Source organism: Meriones unguiculatus, chromosome 14 (assembly GCF_030254825.1).
Source record: "Meriones unguiculatus strain TT.TT164.6M chromosome 14, Bangor_MerUng_6.1, whole genome shotgun sequence".
Taxonomy (NCBI): Eukaryota; Metazoa; Chordata; class Mammalia; order Rodentia; family Muridae; genus Meriones; species Meriones unguiculatus.
Window position 1 is genome coordinate 24,191,060 of NC_083361.1, and position 12,432 is coordinate 24,203,491.

Consider the following 12,432-nt stretch of genomic DNA (forward strand, 5'->3'; position numbering starts at 1 on the left):
GGTGAGAAATTTGAAACCTTCCAGGGAGACCTGGGGCAAGTCTGTATTGAGCAGTTTCCATTCAAGTGGCATCTTATAGGAGTGGTAGGGCTTTGCCTGGGACCACACGGAGGCCAGTAGACCATTCTAAGTAGAGGTGCAGTATTTGTAAAAGCATCTAGGCACTAAGAGACCTGGTATGCTTAGCAACTGGAAACTCACTATGATTTCCACAAGCTAGGTAAAAGGAATGGAGTAAAAAAACAAGGCTAAATAGTGTGGCCATTTCCTTATATGAACTTGGGAAGTGTTTAATTCCAAGTTTTTAATAAAAGTGTAATTTTCTTTTGCTAGTTTTTATTTTTAAAATAGAGGTTCTTGTTGTATACCCCAGGCTGGCCAAGAATTTTTGATCTGCTTGCCTTAGCCTCTGGCATTCAAGGATTTCTGGCATGTACCACTGTTGCTAGCCCAGGACATTCATGTTTTTAGCAAATTGCCTGTCTATGAATTTCTATGGTGCATGCCTCTTAGTGACATTACTAAAGTAGAAGAGCTGCTAGCCCATTAAGATGAACAAGTGGTACAGAGAGGAACACAGTATGCGAGAACTTTGAAATATCATATTAGAAAAACTGCTGGTCAGGACTGGAGAGAAGGCTCGATGGTTAAGAGCTGCTCTTTTCAGACAAACGGGATGAACATCAGAAGAGGGAGAAAACAGGGAACAGGACAGGAGCCTACCACAGAGGGACTCTGAAAGACTCTACCCTGCAGGGTATCAAAGCAGAGGTTGAGACTCATAGCCAAACTTTGGGCAGAGTGCAGGGAATCTTATGAAAGAAGGGGGACATAGAAAGAGCTGGAAGGGACAGGAGTTCTACAAGGAGAGCAACAGAACCAAACATATCTGGGCTCAGAGGTCTTTTCTGAGACTGATACTCCAACCAAGGACCATTCATGGAGATAATCTAGAACCCCTGCACAGATGTAGCCCGTGGCAGCTCATTGTCCAAGTGGGTTCTCTAGGAAGGGGAACAGAGGCTGTCTCTGACATGAACTCAGGAGCTGGCTCTTTGATCACCTCCCCCTGATGGGGGAGCAGCCTTGCCAGGCCACAGAGGAAGACAGCGCAGCCAGTTCTGATAAGACCTGAAAGGCATCGGACGGTCTGATGCTCTTTGGGTGGATGACACCTAAATGAACATCTGTACAAAGTCCCAATTTATTTCTAATATCAGAGATCAGACCTCTACTCTTGCCTGATGCGTCTAAAACAAAAAGGGGGAACTGTAGAGAGCTGCGGAATGCTATGCCTTAAAGATGGAGCTGGTTTCCGCCTTCCACCTTCCCGATGGTGAGTGCTCTCTGTCACGAACAACTCCACATTTGGCTAAGGCCGAGGATCTGGCTTGCTTCCATGTATGTGGACCTATCTGCATTGCCCCATGGCACGCCTGGGTTGGCTACCCAGAGGCTATTTAAGCTGTGGGCTGGCTTTCCCCGGGGTCCGAGGATTGTTCAATGTTCCTGAATAAACTGCATTGAAAAAAAAAAAAAAAAAAAAAAAAAAGACCTGAAAGGCTAGGGTCAGAGGGAAGGGGAGGAGGACCTCCCCTATCAGTCGACTGGGGGAGGGGCATGGGAGGAGAAAAGGGAGGGAGAGTGGGATGGGGAGGGGTTAAGGAAGGGTCTACACCTGGGATACAAAGTGAATAAACTGTAATTAATAAAACAATAAATAATTTTTTTAAAAAAAGAGCTGCTCTTTCAGAGGATCCAGCATCCACATGGAGGCTCACAACCACTTTTAGCTGCAGTTACAAAGGAGCAAATACCTTCTGCTCTCCATAGGCACCAGGCACTGAACACATGAGGTACACAGGTATACATGCAGTAAAAAATATCTATACACACAAAACGAAATAAATAAACCTTAAAAACCAACAAAACTGATGGTCAGTTTTCCTTCTGTTTTTTTTTTTTTTTTTTTTAAGTTGCTTTTTGGACTTCTCTATTGTTTGGCATCAATTCACCTTATAGACAACTTGTAGGTCAGTCAGAGTCTAAATTCCAAGATGTACAGATAGTGGATTTTGGCATAGTACTCAGGAGTCATAGTTTTTATAGCTTAAAGAAAACATGAATACACAAAATATGCAAATGTGATTGTCTTGATTTCTTCCTTGTGACTTTGGTGTCTTCCTGTCTGTGAGCCACACGTGGCTTACAGGTCTATGGCTTTCCTCTAGATACAGTTTTTCATTTTGAAGGGGAAGACTAGGCTTTGTAATCTTTGTTATTATTTTGTTTTCCTCCAGAGAAATATTTCAGAGGTGCCCAGACTCATTTTAAAGACATCACAGCCCCTCTGACTTGAGATGGTTGGGCAGGTCACTGCCAGAACAGACAGCAGGATGTGTTTTACAAGTCAGAAAGTTTTCCACCAAGTCACAGCAGTGGTGAAAATTGTCAGAGAAACAAGTAATTAATCTCTGCTCCTTTACAGCTGCTTAATGCAATGCATAACTAAAAGTCCTGTTAAATTAATTAATGATTTCAATTATGAACTTTTCTTCAAAATGTTATGATTCGTATCAGGCTGATAATGCAGTGACCTGGGAGTGTGAAATCTGTGTTAGGAAGAGAGTTGCCAGTTAATTGATTCACAAATTATTTAAAGTTTGTTGCACCCAAGGGAGTGTTCTGTTTCATGACAGTCATTTCTTAAAGTGCACAAACTCCCTTTTCACCTTAAGAATGTCTTAGGTGAGTAAGACTGATAAACAGCAACGTATTTCTAGACCCTAGGAGTCAGAATTCATAGGTGAGTATGCAGAGGTCCAGTCTCTGAGGAAAGGAGAAAAAACTCCACAAACCTTGGTGTTCTCTCCTGTGGCATTTTGTCATGGCTCTCGTTTCAGTAATCTGTGAGAGTTTTCTAGACATCTGCCTTTTAATTTTTGGAATCTGCTTACTGTTGAATGTTTTTCACATTTAAAGACAATGTCAGTATGCCTCCTCTGAAAGCCCTCTAAAACAACATGAATTGTTTTGCTGATGCTGTTTAAAGCATTTGGGTTCCTGGGGAGCCTAAGATGCTAGCCTTAAGTTCTGGAGAGGGTGTGCTGGTTTTCCAGTGCAGTCAGTTTGGATAAGACACCTTGAGGCTTTTAAAAAATAGCGTATAAGAATAAATTAAAAGCATCATAAACACTTTCTTCCAGTTGGGTTACTTCACCCATAACTTAAATGACAAATAAAAGAATACATATGTACAAGCAGGAGGGGAGAATCAATACCATCAATATTTTATAATACATCTATTAAAGTTTTATTACATTTTTATGCTAGGTTTGGGCTGATCTGAGAGTGGATAAGGAGGCCTTAGGAAAGAATCCTATCTGAAGGCCCAGGACTGACTAAGTCTAGGGTGAAATTCCTGAGGAGGCATTCAGGGTGGCTGGAAGGTCCCTGAACATAAGTGTCAGGTTTATTAATAGTAGGTTCAAGACCTGCTCTTGTTCCACACACGCTTAACGAATAGCTGAAAAGTCGTGTGACTTAGAGTTAGCTGAACAATATCCTTCTCAGTTTTTCTCCAATTTGATAAGCAGTTTGAAAAAGATATTTTTATTTTCCACGGAAACCAAATTTTCCTCTGGAGAAATGTGCCTCTCATGCTCAGTGGGCAGATGCATTTTCAGGATGGAGCATTCTGACATTCTGACAGACTTGTCCATAGCATCCCATGTCCTGGTGACTCTTGATTTCTTTCATTTTCTTGACCCCAGAAAATTGCCCAGAGAGAAGACAAATAAAGAGTGTTATGAACAATAAGGTTATCTTTGTTGAACTTGCTATAGGGAAAAAAAAAAGAAATGGACTTAAAAGGGGAGTAAATTTCTACTAATTTTCCCACTGTCGGAAATGCACTATTTTAGACCCCGACTGACTGCTCCTGTTTTCTAGAATCAGGGAGCCTATAATCTCAGCACCATTAACAAGTGCTGTCATTCAGATACACAGTGTCTGGCTGATTTAAATAAAATGAAATGAAGATAGTTGTTTCTGGTCCCTTGGCTTCACTCATTGCCATAAACATATGCTCCGCGTCCCGCTTCTTCCATCTTATTTATGACTTTAATTTGTTGTGTGGGCTGCGCTAGAAATTAAATTTAATATAATTCTCCAAGGGACCCTGTCATATAATAACATGGTAATTTCTGTGTATCCTTTTGAAAAATGAGGAAATTAATTCTTCCTGACATGTTCTAATTATTCCAGTGTGAACGGCAAATCCGTTTTTCCTAGCCCCTGAAGTGTTATAGGCAAATGGCTGGTGTTCAAAGCCGAAGTGCTAACGCTGACCAGCAGTGCGTTTAATTTGAAACATGAGCAGACACCTTTCAACACACCTTTGTAATATTGGAGTACTTTACAGGAATTAATTCACTACTTATTTGGCAGCTTAGCCTTGGGGTTATGTTTTTTTATTCATCAATACTGTAGCCATGTTAGCATAGTGTCTCCCATTCCCTTTAGCACTGCGGCTCTGCCGGGAACTTACCGTGTGCAGTCGGGTAGCTCAGCTGTGTGAATGCAGGATTCCCCAGTCACTGCAGAGATACCAGTTGTATGCCAAATTGTGTTTACACTTTACAGAGAGGTACAGCAAGGTCTCAAGTGCTAAGCTTAATTATAGTCTGTGCTTAGCAGCTTTAATCTGAAACCACACAGTGTAGGCATTATCAGGACAGCCTTGCTGTGGGAAGATACTGTTGCTCTGTACAAGCTTCAGTTGTGAAAATCCAGAGTTTACATGGGTAATGGGGCCATGGACAGTTTATTCTGAGATTTGTGAACTGGCCATTTCAAGATCTCATCTCTACCACAAAGGAAGCAGGGATACCTTGTAAAATAAGGGGCAAGAGGCATTTTTGTTGCTGCTGAAAGAGTGAGACAGCCTTCAGCTGGATCAATTGGAAGTCTTGTGCAACATTCTGTTGAGGGGTTTCTTTATCTGTGATCTTCACTGTAAACTGGCTGCTCGGTTCCTTTGTTTTAGTGAGCAGCTGATAAATGCTATCACATGCTGGCCATTTATTGTTATCATTAACAAGAAAAATGAACACACATGATACTACTTAAAACAGAAGCTGGAAATACAATTAAACTTAAATAAAAGGAGCAGAATTGTGTCTGGGGTGTTGTAATAAAGGCTATCTGTATTTCCATAGAGCATTTTCTCTAAGTTTTAACTTAGGAGAATTGGAGATGGGAGCATAATTATCCTGAAAAATAGCATTAATAATGCCCATACGTTTTCTGCTGACCATTCAGTTGCTAGATACCTGGTTTGGTTTTCTCTGTCAATCTCTGGAGGCTACTGTCAGGTTTAAGTTCTTTAAGCTTTTTTTTCTGTTCCACTGATAGAAAGAGTGGGCTTCTGTTGGCTGGAGACTGGAGTAAGCATAACAGCACCCCTCTTCTCGTTAGCACATGCCCCTCTGCACAATGCCAGGGCAAGGTCACTCTGTGGCTTGATAGTTTAGGAGAGAATTGCTATGGCAGTTGACCAGATTTTGTGCTTTGTTTACAGTTGTTGGTATTCTGTCACTTTTTTGGAGGACCAAGCACAATGGGGTGATTTCATACTTAAGATTCTAGTTGCACTGTAGGAAGAGGCGTCGAGCAGTTGACACTCAACTCTGAATTTACTGGAAACCTCCCATGGAAGAGACCTGAAGGAGCTACTTACATCTCAGAATATGTTTCTTCACTTGATTCTTCCAACAACCTAGAAATAGATATTATTAGTGGTAATATCTATTAAGAGACAAGTTAAAAACCAACCAATACCCAAGCTAGATTGGTCAAAATATACAGTGGAAAGCTAGATTTTGGCTCAGACTTTTAGAAGTTTCAGCCCATGGTTGGTTGTCTCTGTTGCTCTGGGGCCAGCAATAGAGAAAGTGGGCTGTGGGAAAATGTCCTTTGCTGTGATGTAAAAGACAGACAGCAAGAAGAGGACTGGGGTTTCGGTCTCTCCTTTGAGGGCACATCTGCAGAGATCTAAAACTTCCCACTATGGTCTACCTCTCAAAGTGTCTGGCACCTCTGAATAATGCCAAGCCTTTAAACATGGGTGCTGTGAGGAGGGGCATACATGTAAGCTTCAAAATACAGTGCTTGCCAACACTGCAGTGTGCAAGGGTGGCTGGTAGGGATGGTTATAGGGCTTGGAGTTATTTACAAAGGATTGGTAGTTTACAACCTTCTAATCAGAAGGTATCTCCTCTCTCTCTCTCTCTCTCTCTCTCTCTCTCTCTCTCCACACACACACACACACACACACACACACACACGGCAGGGAGAAGAGAACAGAGAGAGGGAGAAAAGAGACAGGGAGAGAAGGAGAGAAAGCAGGAAAGACAAAAGAAGCTTAGAGTGAGAGAGGAGATAGATGAGAGAAGGGAGGAGGATGGGAAAAAGAGCCCCAAAATGGAATTATGGGGGATGGTGAAAGGGAACAAGAGGCTGTGGAAGAAAGAAGAAACTGAAAAGTAAAGTGGAACTTTTTAACCTAATGGAACCCAGAAGAGGAGACTCTCCAGAAAATGACTACAGTGGTGACTGTTGATTTGATAAACAATCAACATGAGCCCAGCTGAGAGAGCAGTTACCACACAATATTACCTATTGCAGAGACAGCATCTGCTCTGCCAATGAAATTAGTCAACAGCAGCTTGTTGCTAAGTCCATGTATGGTCAAGGACTGCTGTACAAAAATGACGATGAAGGGGTCATGACAGAGAGATGGAATTTTCTCTAAAACAAGTGATGTGGTAGTGACTGACCCTTTAAAAGATTTTTATTAATTATTAGTATGTATGTGTGTGTCTCTCTGTGTGTGTGTCCCAGCATTGTACAGTGGGTGTACAGAGACCAGAGGGCAACTTTTTGGGAGCTGTTTCTCTCTTTCCATGGTGAACTCAGGGCATCTGGCTTATGCAGCAAGCAAGTTTATCAACTGAACCATCTCACTGTCCCCTCTTTTTCTGATAGAGAAAACCCAAACCTGTTCATAAACAGATTTGAAACAATCAGTAAAAAAAGGGAGGGAAGGGAGAAAGCTGAAAGAAGAAAATGGAAAGAGAGAAGATAATACCCTTGTTCTTAAAATAGTTTTACTCGAAGACTTTTACTAGTTGTGTGGTTTCCTGTATTTGTTATAATAAAGCTCTGTAAGCTATGTGGCTAAAAGATAGACATTTATTGTTTGTTACCACCAGAGGCTAGACTCCAAAACCAAAAGGCTGGAGTCTCCTCTTGAGACTTTCAATGTCTGTTTTTAGCTTCTTAAGACTTCGAGGCATCACTGGTCCCAGACCTAAAATGTATAGTTCATATTCTTATAGGGAGATATGGTTAGAATTAATGTTCGTTTGGTAAGCCTGCAAGTCAGTTTTTTTGTGTATCATTATGTGAAACAGTTTGAAAGATAATTTAGAATTTTCAAAATATATAAAAACAAACAATTAAAATAAGTATAAATTATATTCTAAGGAGCTTGGCATGGTAACACTCAGGGGGTGAGGAAGGAAATTCTCACATTTTAGGCCAGCCTACCTGCATAGCCAGATCCTGTCTAAGAAAACAAACAAACAAACAACACCTACAAGATACAATAAAGTAAAGAAACAAAAAATAAAAATTCCAAGCCCAGTTTTTTCAGTTCTTGAAACCATTACCTTTAAAAATTTTTGATTGCAGTCTAAATTCTGCAATCTAGCAGCAATAAACACAGATATAAAAATGTTTACAATCCATACAATCATTTTTTGTGTCATTTCAATTAATACTTATTTTGAATTATGATTATTAATAAAACAGCAATAGAACACTGAAGAATTAATATTTTGAATTCTACTGGCAGGTAAGATGAGCTCTCAGTTAAAAATATTGAGCTTTGACTGTGGTAAATGGTGTTCTTTATGCTACATGATGAACTAGGAGGCAGAATAGTTACGCACTTTTAGCAGCTAGTTCAATATGTAAGACAGGTACTGTCTAATTCCAGTGTGACATCTAATACAAACCCAAATGCTGAAAAACACCCAGGGAAAATGTAAACTATCCTTACATCTTTATGGCTCTTACTTTTTCTGTACTGGTTTTATGAATTAAATCATATGATTTTTCTCTTAGGTATTTCAATGTTTAACTCAGATGGACCATAAATACACCACCTCAGATGAATATTTGATGTGGTCTTCTATAGGTTAACAAAATGCTTAGTGAGTACTTATGAACAAGGTATTCTGCTGGGCTAGAGCACATCTAAATACAAAAGGGCTTTTTGTGTCAGAGTTGATGATTTAGAAGGGAGGATGATCTAGATACATAAGTGATTACGGTTCGATGCAGTAGGGTCTGTATAAAGTGCTGTGAAAAACATTAATAAAACACATTTAAATGAAACTTTGATTGAAACAGCTACCACTGGAACCAGGTACTGGTCATAGAAATCAAGGTCTAGATACCAAATCTTCCCATGCTCTTGCCTAGAATTATTCCAGAAACATAATCAAAGCTTTAGCAACATCATTTGTATCTTCTGTGGGGGACATGATCAAATAAGCCTGTTCCCAGGAGTAGGAACATCAGAGACAGTATTCAGACACTGAAGATCATAACATACAGGCACAAGCTCATTACTGTGGCTGGAATGAGGCATACAAGGAAGGCTACAAAACATTACAAATGAGAAGAGAAACTTTACAATTTGTTCTTTAAGAAAAATAGTTTTCAGTATTGAGGGATGTCAGCTAGGTAAGTTCTCTACTGTTGTGTTACATCCCCAGGCTTGGACTTTGAATCTTGTCTTCCTCTTAGATCACTTTGGAGATAAATGGTCAAATGCTGAGTCTTTTCCCACTTCAATATACAGCCAATGGGACTGTCAGGATGACTTAGTGGTGGGTAAATTCACTTAGCTGCTCAGCCTAATGACCTGAGTTTAATTCTTAGAACCATGAGGTTGAAGGAGAGAACTGATGCCCATAAGTTGTCCTCTGACCTCTGTACGTGCACTAGTGGTAAACATGTGCATTGACACAGAAACACACACACACTATAATAAAAAATAAGTACTGCTGGTAAGAAGGCTGAGGAAGTAGCTAGTTGGTAGAGCACTTATCTAGCACACATGAGGCCCTGAATTTAATTCCTCATACTCTAATTATCAGGCATATGTCTATATTTCCAGAACTTCATAGGCAGAAGCAGGAGTATTACCCTTTGCTATATAACAAGTTTATAGACAGCTTCAGATACATGATATTCTGGCTCAAAATATTTCATAACGATTTGTTTACATAATACGAACCATATGAATTGTCTGATAGTATGTCCACCCATTGGAAAACATAAATCAATGTCATTATTATTTTTTGGGGGGAGGAATGTGATGGGTCTGTGACTAGAAGGATTCAAGTGGTTAAGATGCTGAAAGACCTTGCACAACAGGAGTCTGAATTGTCCTGTTTGTGATTGGGAACTGATAAGTATTAGTTACCTTCTGATTGTCATCACTGCTAAAGGAAAGAGACAACTGGTCACTTACCAAGTAGACCTTATCCTATTCATGTTCCTCTATTGCTTGCCACCCTGATCCTGTTCACTCTGCTCAGTTTCTTGGTTGCTCCTTCCAAATGGGGAACAGTCTGCAGGCACTTACTGCCATGATTAAACCTTCTCTCTTTGGTGGTATAAGGTTGTATTGAATAGCACATAGCATGAAATATTATTTTGGTGATGGGAACTAATAAAATAATCGAATTGGACAGATGTTATTTATAGGACTAATGCATCAATGACTAGAAATGTAACTACATGTGACAAGTGAGGACCCCTTGATGGGTGACTGAATGCTGATTGCATTTTTGCAGGTCATGTTCTAAATCTAGTGTACCAAGGGAGGTCATTTAATAACCCCCAAGTTGTGGGGTGTATTTGTGAGCCTAACCCTTCTTGCACAATGATTTACAACCAGAGCCCTGAGTACTCTGTGGCATGGGAGCATTTCAAGAACTGGAACTATTATTGGGTGATTGGATTCACCAAGAAGATGGAGACCTCCTCACTGTCCTAAAAAAAGACTGGTTAAAATCTGAGACTGTAAAAAATATGAGGTAAATGTTAACACTGGATTTCAAGTTTAAGCAGTTTTATGGCCAAATATATTTGATGTAATTCTGACAGTGAATTTTCACCTTTAACTACTTGTTGCAAACAACAACTCTTAAGAGTGGGATGGATGTTGGTCAGTGATGCTGTGAGCTCTAGTGAAGCACAAGCTTTGGTCTCAAGCACTAAAACAACAGCAATAGCTAATTTGTATTCTTTCACTATCAGTCACAAACTGCTTCTAAATCCTTTGACTTGACAGTCCCACCAGTCTGCCTTTGCCTATAATTACTTTGGCATATGCCTTTTATCCAAGAGTAGGAGTTCTGAGCTCTCCCAGAGTTTTGAAAGTGGTGTTGATTCTTTTTTTATTGTCCTGATGCCATAGGGTGGGGTCAGATATTTAATGTAGCTGTTCAGCTCCTTTAATTAAGGTAAGTATAAAATTTTGAGTTGTTAGGAGTGGAAGGATCAGAAGTAAAAAAGATGTCCTGAAACTCTGAAATTAATGCCAGTTGAATAAATCATACAGTCTCAGTGATGGCTGGTTTGCTAAAGATACTTGTGGAAAAAAAAATTGCCAAACAGCTCCATTTCCTAGCTTCTAGATGTGTTTGTCTTTACTTTTTTTCCTCTTCTTCCCTTCCTCCCTCCCTCCCTAAGGTCTCACAATGTAGCCCACCTTAGCATCAAACTCAGATCCCCCTGCCTCAGCTTCTGAGTGTTGGGATTGCAGGCATACACCACCATGTCCAGCTTTCCTTGTCTTTCTTTTCCTGAATTATTTTCTGACTTTTTTTTTTTTTTTTTTTTTTTTTTTTTTTTTTTTTTACTGTGGGGAATGTTTGATGATGTCTGGATTGGCGCATTACATTTATAATAATAAAAATGTCGAAGAGTTGAGAATTCCTTTTGTATTCCAAAAGAATGTAGAAACTGAGAAAGTTATCTATGATGAATACTTAAACGTAAGATCTGAGTCACAATGAGGCAATTAAAACAAGAGGAACTTTAGTAAATTTAAGCTACCTACAGCTGTTAACATCAACATGCTTCACAGCTGGGGAGAAGGCACAAGTGCAGGGCCAGACACAGCTTAGCGGCGATGTGCTTGCTCAGCTCATGGGAGGCCCTGAGCCGGCCCAGAGCCACACCCAAAGTGAACTCTTTTATTTATAACTTCTTGTTCTATATTGCTCTTCCTTGGGTTTCCTTTTTATCTAGTTTATAAATGTGAACTTCTCTCGCTCTGTGTCTGTCTCTCTCGACCTGTATCAATTCAATTTTGAAATGAAGTTCTTGAAGGGTATTGGAAGTTTGCTTAACTATTATGAAATAACTGAATCTTTGTTTTCAGCTGTGTGAATTGTTTACTTTGGGCATTTATCAGGTTTATTCCACAGACATCATCATGGTAGGTATAGGATCTATGGTGTGCCAGGTACTGTTTGAATCAGGGTCCTGCATCAGCAAAGAAAACAATCTTTGCTCTTACTGTTTATGTTCTAGTGGTTGTGGAAGGAAATTACAAATAACATGGAAAGGAATTTTAGTCTGTGGAAGAGATGAGTGCTAACAAGAAGCACCAAATGGATGAAAGAGGTCAAGAAGCCAAGGTGCAGACATTCCTAGTTTATTAGAGAAAAAACAGTATCGCCTCACTGAGAAGGAGAAGTTTATATTGAAGCCAGGAGTGAAGGGACAGATTATAACCATGAGGGGAGGCTGTCAGGAGGACAGAAGATCTACATAGTATCCCAGCACAGGCATGAACTGTGTATTGTGAAGGCAAGATTGCACATAATTTGAGCCATTGTGTAGAATGGTGTGACCCAAGGATGAAGGGAAGCCAGAGAAAGATGGGTTCTCAGCAGAAAGCAGACTTCTGTGTCAAAAAATATGCACTGTTTGCCGTGTTGAGTGTGGACTGCATTGTGGAAATAGCAAAATGCCATAGCCCAGAGGGTTATAAACAAGAGGAACTTATCTCTCATAGTTCTGTAACCTGGAAAGACCAAAGACAGACATAGTCAGTCCATGTGTAGCAAGAGCCTGCTTTCTCATACACAGCTGTTTTCTTACCCTAACCTCACATGGTGGAAGGTAACAAATCTCTCTCTGGACCTCTTATCACAACACTGCACTTAGGACTGAATCACCTCTCAGAGGTGCCTGGCTTAGAATACAATCACCCTAGTAAAAAGGGAGGTCTTTGAGGGAATATGAACATTCAAACCATAGCAGGAGACTTATGAGTAATCC